Genomic DNA, 12,825 nt, shown 5'->3' with positions numbered 1-12,825 from the left:
ATGGGTATTAAGAAATTGGTGGTTTTATATTCCTTTTGCTAGCCTGTATTTTCCAAAATTTCTACAGTGAATATATACTAATTTCATCTTTAAAGAAGTATTATCTAAAAGGTTTCCCCTTGCACACTAAATGATCCATGAGGAATTCCTGAGGCGTGTGTGTGTGTGTGTGTGTGTGTGTGTGTGTATGAGAGAGAGAGAGAGAGAGAGAGAGAGAGAGAGAGAGAGAGAGAGAGAGAGAGAAAGAGAGAGAGAAAGAGAGATCTTAGGATTCTTCAACAAAATTCAGTTGACAACTCACTGCAGGTCAGGTGCTGAGCAGTGTTTTTCTTTGCTGTTGCATTAGTTATCTGTTATTGTGCAACTCTACCACCACAAACACAGCCACTTAAGTAACAGGTTTATTTTTCCAGTAGCTTAGCCGGGGCCAATCACAATGCCAGCAGGCTGCAGCTCCTCAGAGCTCCCCCGGGGAAGTGCTGCTTTCGCACTCCTCAGGTTGTTGGTGGAAATCCGTCTCTGGTGGTTGAGGGCTGAAGTTTTAAGTTTCTTTCTTTTTTTAATTTCTTTATTGATTATGGTATCACGTAATTGTCCTCATCCCCCCATTCCCATCCCAAACCCCTCCCCACGTATGCCTAGCCCCCTGTTGTCCGTGACCACTGGTTAGGCTTATATGCATGCATACAAGTCCTTTGCTTGATCTCTCCCCTTTGCTCCCATCCTCCCCTACCTTCCCTCTGAGGTTTGACAGTCTGATCGATGCTTCCCTGTCTCCGGGTCTGTTTGTGTTCATCAGTTCATGTTGTTCACTATTTCCCTAGATGCATGAAATTATGTGCTACAATGAATTCCCTTATAAGGACTGAAACTGAGACAAGCCTTAATGGTTATGCTGAGAGGCAAATGAATCAGTCTGTAGTGAGTTTCTTTCTGGGCCAACAGTTCTTTTGAGTCCCAATTTCAATGTCAAACAGTTTCTTATATGTACATGTCAGCCATGATATTTCAGTTCTGGATGATGAACAAATGGTGGTAATGCAGGTCTCACCCTCTCTGGTTTGGTCCTGGGCAACCTGAAGTGACACACAGCTGCTGACTGCTAGTATGGCAAGGCGTTGTCAGCGTCTTCCATCTCTGGACTATTTCTCTTCTGTCTTCATTGCTGGAGTAGTCCTGTCAATTCCTCTCTGTTACAGGAGTCCACATAGACTCAGAGTTGTTTTCTGAAAATATACAAACATATTCTATACCAAAAGTTAATAAAGGGATATTTTCTATAAATTTGACTTGGGATCCTTTTTTTTTTCCTTTCCCCACCCCCATCCCCCCAAGTTATTTTCCTCTGGCTTATTTTGACACCATGTATGTTTCCATGGGTATCTTGAGCTGCGAAAAGGTGTATTTTTGGAGGTGGAGATCCCAGTGTCCGTGGGTCTGCAACTGGGGTAGCAAGATAAAGGCTGGGGTGGGTGCTGGGTCGCGGGGCAGTTCCAAGGCCTATCTTGGTGGTGGTGTTGATGAGTTCCTAGGAAAGGCCGTACTCCCCTTCAAGATGGCGTGGACTCTGTCCATGCTGGAGTCTCACTGTCCAGGAGTGCCCGCAGCGGTGGTAGTCTCACCTTGTCAAGGAGAGCCTGCCTGCCAATCCCTGCTGCTCCTGAGAGATTTAACTTTCCCTCACTCACTCACACACCACGCACATCCACACACTCTCCTTTCATACCCTCACTCACTCACTTCCTCTCTCTCAGCTCCGTCTGCCAGTCACCATCTTTTCCCCGCAGGTTTGAGTTTCTTGCTGTCAGGCAGGGGCCATCCTCCACTCCTAGAGGACGTCCCAGGATGTGCTCTTCCTACATGGACGCCAGCGCGCTGCTGCCTCTTCACAGCCCACACGTGGGGGCAGAGGCTCAGCCATGCCCCATGCCCTGTCCTGCACAGTGAGCATGCGTGTTCTGTCACCCACAGCAGTCTATGGGTGAGAGGCAAGTCTAAGTTTCTTACCCAGAAGGGCATAACCCCAGGGACCATCTATGCATAAGTCACAGAGCCTGTGTTTAACTTGGTTTGACACATTTAAAAAAATAAAACAATAGCCGAAACCGGTTTGGCTCAAATGGATAGAGCGTCGGCTTGGGGACTGAAGGGTCCCGGGTTCGATTCCGGTCAAGGGCATGTACCTTGGTTGCGGGCATATCCCCAGTTGGGGGTGTGCAAGAGGCAGCTGATCGATGACTCTCTCTCATCGATGTTTTTAACTCTCTATCTCTCTCCCTTTCTCTCTATACAAAATCAATAAAATATATATTTAAAAAAAAATAAAATAAAATAAATAAAATAAATAAAAAAATAAAACAATGCACGTTTCATATGTGAACGAAAGGAACCACATGCTAACCTGACAAGCTCAGGGGAGGCCTGCGTGGCAGTCTTGCAAACTCAGAGACCTAAAGTCACCACAAAAGATGGTTTGAAAATTAAATATCTAACTACAAACAGGTAATAGTGGGTAGTCATGTCCTAGACCGATATTTTCCCCGACAAAGATCAACTTAGATCTTCTTTACTGAGTCCATCTGCCTTCCTGCCTCTAAGATAACATATCTGTGAGATGTCTGGGTAACTTGTAACTTCCCTTTTTCTGGAGCCCCTGGGGCACAACCGAATGTGGTGGGAGCAAAGACAGATTCCTCAAATTCCTTCATTATCATGTCAATTATTCCTGCACTCACCTAAGTACCCTATGTCATTTTACTTTTTATCCAATCCCAGGGGTTTCCTACTTGTTTGCTTTATCCCACCTCCTTAAGCCATCACCAATGAATTTCATGTAATCCACCTATGTCCCTCCTTTGATTGCAATGTATAAATAGAAATGTAACCCGCCATTCTTCGGAGCATTATCTCAATTCGTTGAGCTTCTGCTTCCCAGCATATGTTGACAGTTTGGCTCAAATATACTCACAAAAATTCTTTACAGGTTTCAGTGGTTTTTTTTCGTTACTACACACATATATAAAATTCTGTCCTGAGAAAAATAAAATAAAATAAAATTCTGTCCTGGAGATTTGTTTCCCGGGGCTTTAATTCTCTCTCATTTGGGTGTTTTTGAGACTTTCACTCTTATTCTACTTGTCTTGCTATGTAAAATGTTCAATGAGGTATAACCAAGCCTGCAAAAAAGACAGCCAATCATACGTGTGTACCATCTGATGACTTTTCATACACAATGACACCCACATCACCAGCCCCCAGATCAAGAGTCAGCACATCGGGCCCTGGACGCCCTCCCCCAAGGGTGTCCCCTCTCCTCGCAGGGCCCTCCTCCTCTTCCTCCGACGTTTCCTGCCTGCAGAGCCCGCTTAGGAACCTGTCCCAGAGTAGAGCTCTCTGGGCTCAGGAGCAGGGCCTGGTCAGCCAGCGAGGACGGAAAACGAGCTCTGCCCAGACCTGCTGCTCACGGAAATTGGAAGTGCGGGAGGCGCAGCTGACAGGGGAAAAGACCGTGTTCAAGGGAATCCAAGGTGAGAGAGTGAAAGCTGCCGTAGGTGCCCTTGCTCCTTGAAATAAATCTCTGCTTTCAGATTCAAACTAAAAGATGAAATAGAGAGGGGACCAGAGACCAGGATGCCAGGACACAGGCCTTATTGAAGAGAAGAGTACCACTGCCGGCTGCTTCCAGAGAGAGAGCGAAAGAGAGAGAGGGCTGGAGTTCATGCACTTTTAAGGGGAGGATAGGGGACAGGGCTTAGGGCAGTCAGCACATGCTGATTGGTGGTTTTATGTAAGGCCTATGATTAAGGACCTAGGAACTTAAGAATCGGGGCTTAGGGTAATTTGGCAGGTGCTAATTGGTGGTTCAGTGCTCAGGAATGTCTGGCTGCAGGTGGAGTTTTTGTCTGTCCATCAATTAGAGAAAGGGAGGATCTATCGCAAATGAATTGCTCCCCAGGGAGGTGCCGAACCCCTGCAGGTGGGCTGCGAAGCTCAGAAGCTGAGTTCCCAAGGCAGGAGAGGGAGTTTACCGCCCCAGAACTCCCGGCCCCAGGCCACAGCCCCCGCTCAGGCCACAGCCCCCACTCAGGCCACAGCCCCAGCTCAGGCCACAGCCCCCGCTCAGGCCACAGCCCCCGCTCAGGCCACAGCCCCCACTCAGGCCACAGCCCCAGCTCAGGCCACAGCCCCCACTCAGGCCACAGCCCCCACTCAGGCCACAGCTCCAGTTCAGGCCACAACTCCCGGCCCCAGGCCACAGCCCCAGCTCAGGCCACAGCCCCCACTCAGGCCACAGCCCCAGCTCAGGCCACAGCTCCCACTCAGGCCACAGCCCCCACTCAGGCCACAGCTCCCGCTCAGGCCACAGCCCCAGCTCAGGCCACAGCCCCCGCTCAGGCCACAGCCCCCACTCAGGCCACAGCTCCAGTTCAGGCCACAACTCCCGGCCCCAGGCCACAGCCCCCACTCAGGCCACAGCCCCAGCTCAGGCCACAGCCCCCACTCAGGCCACAGCTCCCGCTCAGGCCACAGCCCCCACTCAGGCCACAGCTCCAGTTCAGGCCACAACTCCCGGCCCCAGGCCACAGCCCCCACTCAGGCCACAGCCCCAGCTCAGGCCACAGCCCCCACTCAGGCCACAGCCCCCGCTCAGGCCACAGCTCCCGCTCAGGCCACAGCTCCCACTCAGGCAACAGCCCCCTCTCAGGCCACAGCTCCTGGCCCCAGGCCACAGCTCCGGCTCAGGCCACAGCCCCTGCTCAGGCCACAGCCCCTGGCCCCAGGCCACAACCCCCGCTCAGGCCACACACCCCGGTCCCAGGCCACACACCCCTGTCCCAGGCCACAGCTCCCGCTCAGGCCACAGCCCCCGTCCAGGCCACAGCTCCCCGCTCAGGCCAGCACCTAAGTATGCATTCCTGAGTGCAGTCTTGTGCTTTTGAAAATCTCTCTATTAAAAGGCTAAGGGACATCCAGCAAGCAACACACACTGAAGGTTTGGTTTTTGAGGCAGATGTTACTGCTGGGTTAGTCAGGTGGGGGCAGTGAGACCCACAGGGGTGAGGCTGGCTGGTCCCACACCCACAGAGGAAGTCCGGGCACCACTGGAAGGGAGTGCTGCCACCAACACTGAGCGGAATTAGCGCGCTAGAGCTCCCAGGAGAGGCAGAGCCTGGAGCATACTCAGCATCCCCACCCAGACACACTCAGTGTGCAATGAGGTGCACTCTACAGAACAGGGAACCCAGGTTTTCTTTTCTCATCTAGTAAACAGCATAAAAAAGGAAGGGAAACCATCACAAGTTCAAACAAACTTCAGAGCCTTATCAACCTAATAAAATGTGGGTTTTGCAAGAGAAATATATTTCTTGATTTGAACAAACCAGCCATAAAGATATGTTTTTGAAGTGTTTGGGGGAAATTGAACAGGGTCTGGGGATTCGATGGTAATAGAGAACTATTATTAGTTGGGCGGGGGGCGGGTGTTATAATGGCACTGTGGTCCCAGTAGCATTCCTTTTGCCATCTGCATGCAAGGACAGACTTTGGAATTGTCATTCCAAGACTTTGAGCCCATCAGGGCTACAGCAGGTAATTGCTGATTATTGCAAAACTCACTCAGCATCACTGGGCCTCAGTATTTTTACCTCCAAAATGTGGAGGATGGAAGGGATTTTACCTACAGCCCCTATTCTCCACCCCCACCTTAATAAATCAATCCTTCTTCCTGGACACCATTCTCAGATCCAATAGGTCAACTATGCTGATCTCATGGTTTAGACAAACCATGCTTCTATTGTGTATCACAATAACTTCATTGCTTTCAGAAACAACATTACTGATTCCCATTTCATGTGTGAGCCACTCTGAGATTCTTAACTTACCGTTACCCCAAGAGCCTGCCTCTGCTCAGCCTGGATTCCAGGAATGACAGTCCTCTCTGTGAAATGCCTTTCTGATCCCCACCTTCCCCTGTCCTTGTTTGTTGATGTTATTTTAGTTAATAAGCCCCATTTATTATTCAAGCTAGTGACCTGCTGCACAAAAATTCATGCACAGTGGGGGTTCCCTCAGCCCAGCCTGCCCCCTCTCACAGACTGGGAACCCTCAGATATGCTACTGATGGCTCCCTCATGAGGAGCGGGCCTCAGTTGCAATCTGGCCGCCCTCTGCAGGAGGTGACTGGGCTGATCAAGGGAAGGCACCAGCCCCATCACCCTACTGCAAAAGCCACCAACGTGTTTTCATCAACATGGACTCCAATCCCTTCATCATGAAAAAATGACAACTTTCTTTAGGCATTTTCAAGATGTGTCTTTCATAGGCTATGACATTTCTTCCTTCCTTCCTTCCTTCCTTCCTTCCTTCCTTCCTTCCTTCCTTCCTTCCTTCCTTCCTTCCTTCCTTTCTTTCTTTCTTTCTTCCTTTCTTCACCTGAGGATATGTTTCCATTGATTTTTAGAGAGCGTAGAAAGACAGAGAGAAGCATCAATGTGAGAGGAAATTCTTTGATTGGTTGCTTCCAGCATAAACCCGGCCAGGAAGGAGCCTGCAACCTAGGTACATGTCCTTGATCAGAATCGAACCCAGACCCTGTGGTCAGCAGGCCGAGGCTCTAATCCCTAAGCCAAACTGGTTAGGGCAGGATATGACATTTCTTAGCCCCTCCAGCAGCGTACCTTTGTTTTTTCCTCCAGGAGTGAGGTGGAAAAACCCTAGATCACCTTCTTGGATTTTTATAACCCAAGTTTCCAAGAACACTGCAAGTGGCGGCATACAGGAGCTTATCCAATGAGTGGTCATAAAAGGTATTTACTCTTGAACTGGTTTGGCTCAGTGGATAGACCGTACGCCTGCAGACTGAAGGGTCCTAGGTTTGATTCCTGTTAAGGGCATGTACCTTGGTTGGAGGCAAATCCCCAGTGGGGAGTGTGCAGGAGGCAGCTAATCAATGTTTCTCTCTCATTGATATTTCCAACTGTCTATCCTTCTCCCCTCTTCTCTATAAAAAAATCAATTAAAAAAAAAATATATATATATAATTTTTTTTTAATGGTGTTTCCTCTGCAGCTCATGTGGCTTCTGCATTGTATCCACTGGACTAGGGGATATGCGAGGCCTCTGCACACCCCAGAGACCAGCAGCCAGCCCCCCGTCGTGGGTGCTTGGCTGGGGGGCATTCAGGGACCCCCTGGGCTGTGCACGGCAGTGGCCACCAGGGTCTCCACACACTCCAGAGGCCAGCAGCCAGCCCTGTGTAGTGGGCTCCGGGCTGGGGGCGTGGACTTGAAACTGCTTGATGGCTGCACTCACAGTCCCAGAGTGGCTGGGGGGTGTTCTGGGACCCCTGCCACTCAGGGTCTAAGTGCAGGCAAATTAACCGACATCTTTGTTGTGTTAATTTGCATACTCACTCCTGATTGGCTGGTGGGTGTGGCTGGTGGGCAGAGGTGCAGCCAATTTGCATGTTTCTCTTTTATTAGATAGATGTCACTCTAACTCAAGATTGGTAGATCCCAGATGGCTCTGGTAACCATCAACACACAATATCAAAAATGCCTTCCATAATTCCATAAAGTAGCTCAATCTTTTAAAGAACATTTCAAATTATGGCCTCCCTTTATATTCACTGTCATCCTAGATTACAGTTGACAAGATAGGCATTCTTATTACCATTTCACTGATTGAGTAAGTAAGGTTATGAGGAAGTAACATGAGAACTCAATTAAGAGTCAGGTGTTTGGGTTACTGGCAGCAGATGGCCTTGGTTCACAGCTTGGCCTCTCTTGGGCACCTCCAGGCCCAGTACAAGTAGCATACATCTGCAGATTGCTTTGTAACTCATACCTGGTGGTCCCTAACAGAAGACAAGCAGTGGCTAACCTTGCTTTGTCCCTCCTGGGAGGCCCCAAAGCCAGCACACCCAGTGAACAGTTTCAGAACATGTCAAAGCACCACTCAACCACCTCCACAAGGGACACGATCAAGAGGCTAACTCAGCAGTCACCGGAACCCAGCTGAAGTAAGTCCTGCTCCATGGGGTGGGCTTTTGCACAACTGATTCTCCAGAGTGGTTGGTCTCAGTCAGTCCTTTCAGGCAATAGACCGGGGGTAAATCCCTCCCATTGATGTGCCAACAGCAAGAAAAGCTCAACTACCTTAGGAGAGTGTACACAACCTACCTAGGTGGAGAGGGCACACCTGGAGTGCCCAGCTTAGGTGATCAAGGAGACTATGCCACTGGATCTGACAGAACACCTACTGCATAAGGCCACTCTAACAAGCCCAAGAGATGTAGAAGCTTGACCCAACACATAGAAACAAACACAGGGAGGTGGCCAAAATGAGGAGACAAAGAAACATGTCCCACATGAAATAACAGAACAAAACCCCAGGAAAAGGAATAAATAAAATGGAGATGAGCAATCTACTAGATGCAGAGTTCAAAACATTGGTTATAAGGATCCTCCATGAACTTAGTGAGAATTTCAATAGCATAAAGGGCATGGAGACCATAAAAAACAAAACAAACAACAACAACAACAAAAAACAGTCTTAAATAAAGGGTACACTAACCAAAATGAAGAATAATTATAGGGAATCAACAGTGGCCACAACTAAACAGCTGGCATGCTTTCTGTGGCCTGGTGGTAGGACACAGGCAATGGTTGACTTTACACCTCCCGAGAGGTCCCAGAGCCAGTGTAGCTGGTGGACAGCTTCAGACCACGCCAGATTACAACTTTACACATCCACAGGTGACACACTCAAGGGGAAGACTCAGTGAGCACCAAAGCCCCACTAAACCAAGTCTTGCTCCTTAGGGGTATCTCCTGCAGCTCTTCCACTGTAGTCACAGGTGGCCCTCACAGCCAATTGGCCTGGAGGTCAATTCTTCCCAGTGATGCCAAGAGCAATAAAGGCTCAACTACAACAGGACAGTGCACACAGTCCACCCAGGGGCTCATCTAGAGTGCCCTGCTCAGGTTACTGGAGAGGCTGAGCTGCTGGGCCATACAGGACACCTACACAAGGCCACTCTACCAATTCCAGGAGACATAGCAGCTCTACCTTATACATAGAAATAAACACAGGGAGGCAGCCATAACACTGGTGGTTCTTGATCCGCACCTAGAAGGGTTCAGCCATCTGGAGAAGGGGCTGTGCATAAATTAATCGAGAGTCCAGAGACGAAACATAATTTTTAAAGGCATATTGGGGAGTCAGAGAAAGACTTAGCTAAAGGAACTAAGTTCTCCTTGTCTCAGGATCCCTTGTTTTTTTTTTTGTTGTTGTTGTTGTTTTTTTGTTTTTTAATAAATTTTTATTGTTCATATTATTACAAATGTTACTTTCCCCCCCCCTTCTCACTCCACCCTCTGTTCTTTCCCCACCCCCCTTTGTCCTCATCCATAGGTGCACAATTTATGTTCAGTCTCTTCCCACATCTCCCTCTCCCCTTTTCCCCAAGAATCATCAGTTCACTCCCCTTCCATACCTCTGATTCTATTATATTCAACAGTTAATATTGTTCCTCAGATTTTTTTTTTAGTTTCCTTGGTTTTTAGATTCACCTGTTGATAGTTAGGTATTTGTTGTTCATAATTTTTATCTTTATTTACTTTCTCTTCTGAAAGAACCCCCTTCAGCAATTCATATAATTCTGGTTTGGTGGTGATGAACTCCTTTAGCTTTTTTTATTAGTGAAACTCTTTATCTGACCTTCGAATCTGAGTGATAGCTTTGCTGGATAGATTATCTTTGGCTGTAGGTTCTTACTATTTATCACCTTGAATATTTCTTGCCATTCCCATCTGGCCTGCATGGTTTCTGTTGAGAAATCAGCTGACAATCGTATAGGAGCTCCTTTATAGGTAACTACCTGCTTAGCTCTTGCTGCTTTTAATATTCTCTCTTTGTCTTTTGCTCTTGGAATCTTAATTATGATTTGTCTTGGTGTGGTCCTCTTTGGATTCCTCTTATTTGGAGTTCTGTGTGCTTCCTGGACTTGTAAGTCCAATTCTTTCCCCAGGTGGGGGAAGTTTTCTGTCACTATTTCTTTCAGTATGTTTTCGATATCTTGCTCTCTTTCATCTTCTGGGACCCCCATAATTCTGATGTTGGATCGTTTGAAGTTGTCCCAGAGGTTTCTTACATCATCTTCAATTTTCTGGATTCTCTTGCCTTCTAGCTTCTGCAGAGGAGTGTCTTCTGGCTCTTTATGTTCCAAATCTTTGACTTGATTCTTGCGATCTTCTATTCTGTTTTTAGGACTCTGTATAATATTTTTTATTTCAGACAATGTATTTTTTATTTCTTGTTGATCCCTTATCATTTCTTGTTGATCCCTTTTCATATCCTCATAGGTCTCATTTATTTATCGGCCTTTTCTAGGAGACTCTTGAAAAACCTTATAGGTGTGGTTTTGAACTCTATATCCAGTTGCTTTCTGTCCTCCATTTCTTTCGTTTGTGATCTATTTGGTTTAGGCATTTTCGCAGGCAGCTTTCCTGATGGGCGGGGTTTCAGGGTGGAGCCTACAGCCTTGGCTTCCGTCAGCCCCGCCCTATGCGACTCCTGAGACTCAGGGTCCTTCAGTACTTGTTGCAAGTGCCTCTGAGAAAAAGGTGCCCTCGATTTTCGCCTGCTGCCAAACTGTCTATGCTCTCCCCCAATGAGTCCGGTATTGGGGTTCAGTACAGTTGGAAGTGGAGTTGGAGGTGACGTTCAGAGCAGTCTGGAGCCCCTGTCTCCTTCCTGTCAGGGCAATCCCGCGGCACAGCCGGCTGGCCCTTCTCTGTGCGCACTGTGCGCGCCTCCGGGACCTCCTCTCGCCGTTCCCTGGGGTTCCACCTTACAGCCCAGCTCCCTATGGGTGAGCCTGGGTCCCCAGGGTCTGGCCTAGAATTGGGGTTCAGAGCAGTTGGAGCTGGGCCCAGCACAATCGGAGCTTTTCTCTGCTTCCCGCTGGGGAACTCCAGCCAGGCACTCGGCCTCCCTCCTCTCCAGCTCCGTCCTCTCCGCGCGCCGCGTGTCTCCGTACCTTAGGCTTTTACAGCTCCTCCGCGCTTCCTTCTGGTTTTCTCCTTGCTTCTTGTTGTAGGATTTCCAGTCAGTCGACTTTCCTGTAGTTCTGGGTAATGTCCATTTTATATTTTAGTTGTATTTTATTGAAATTGTTGTGTGCGGCTGCGGCTAGTTGCCTACCCGAGCAGCCATCTTGGATTCTAGGATCCCTTGTTTTTTATTAACACAATTTGTCCTAAGACAAGGTAGATATACACATTAAAGGGAAGGGTTTCATATACACAGTCCATTGTCAGAATCGGGAATTGCCTTTGGCTATTCAGGTGTTTGGCCAGTAGGAGGTAACAATATGTAGATTAAGATGTCCTGAGCTGTCTGGCAGCAAGCAATCATCCTTTTCGGGTTTGGGGAAATTCCTTTAGCCATTACAACAGGTGATAACATTTGTGACTCAGCCCTTGTTGAGTCCCCAAGTTCCATCAATCTTTCAATGAAACTCTTGTAATTATGACATGCTGGAATTGGTTTCCAGCACAGCCAAAATGTGGAGACAAAGAAACATGTCACAAATGAAAGAACAGAAGAAATGCCCAGAAAAAGAACTAAATGAAATGGAAACAAGCAAACTACTAGATAAAGACTTCTAACCAATGGTTATAAGAAGGCCCAAGGAACTTATGAGAATTTCAAGGAAATTAGTGAAAACATCAACAACATAAAAAAGAACAAGTCAGAAATGAAGGATACACTAACTGAAATGAAGAATAATTTATGGGGAATCAATAGTAGATTACAGGATGCAGATAATAAAATTAGTAATTTGGAATATGAGGAAGCAAAAAAAACATCCAATCAGAAGAACAAAAAGAAAAAAAGAATCCAAAATAGTGTAAGGAGACTCTGGGGCAACTTTAAGCATACCAACATTTGCATCATGGGTTACTGGAAGGAGAAGAGAGGGAGTAAGGAATTAAAAAACTATGTGAGAAAAAAATAATGATAGAAAACTGTAGGGAGCTGCCCTGAATGCAGGGGTCCTATATGCCTGAATGCAGGCATGGGTGTAGGACACAGCTCTCCATGTGCCCCTCTTTCTAATAACCTAAATGGAAAATTACTACTACCCCTAGGAATCCTGCTAACTGCAGATGTCTTTGCTTTAGGGTAAAACAATTAATAGGAGCCTACTGACACAGAAGGAGCTGAGAGTTAAGAGGTAAGATGGTTGTAAAAGGTCAGGTGCTGAAGGAACTTATCTGTACAGGAACTCATCATGTTAGCAGAAACGGCCACCTGCACGATTGCCTGAAATAAATATTTCCTCCTTCAGAATTCTATTAAAAGGTTGGAAAAATAAAATTCGGGGCGGCAGACCTCGGGTCTGAGCCCTCCAGACCCCATGTGTTCTTGTCTGTCTTTTTCTTATCCTCATCCCCTCATTAAGGTACTGTTCATTGCTGGCAGGTTCCGGCAGAAAACTTCCCCTACCTGGTGAAAGAAATAGAAAAACAAGTCCAGGAAACGCAGAAAGTCCCAAACAACAGGAACCCAAAGAGGCCCACACCAAGACACATCATAATTAAAATGCCAAGGGCAAAAGACAAAGAGAGGATCTTCAAAGCAACAAGAGAAAAGCAGTTAGTTACCTACAAAGAAATATCCATACGACTGTTGGCTGATTTCTCAACAGAAACTTTGCAGGCCAGAAAGAATGGCAAGAAATATTTAAAGTGATAAAAAGCAAGGATCTGCAACCAAGATTATTCTACCCAGGAAAGTTCTCATTCAGAATTGAGGTCA

This window comes from Pipistrellus hanaki (assembly GCF_964339955.1).
Source record: "Pipistrellus hanaki genome assembly, chromosome: 13".
Lineage (NCBI taxonomy): Eukaryota > Metazoa > Chordata > Mammalia > Chiroptera > Vespertilionidae > Pipistrellus > Pipistrellus hanaki.
This window is presented reverse-complemented; position numbering follows the sequence as displayed.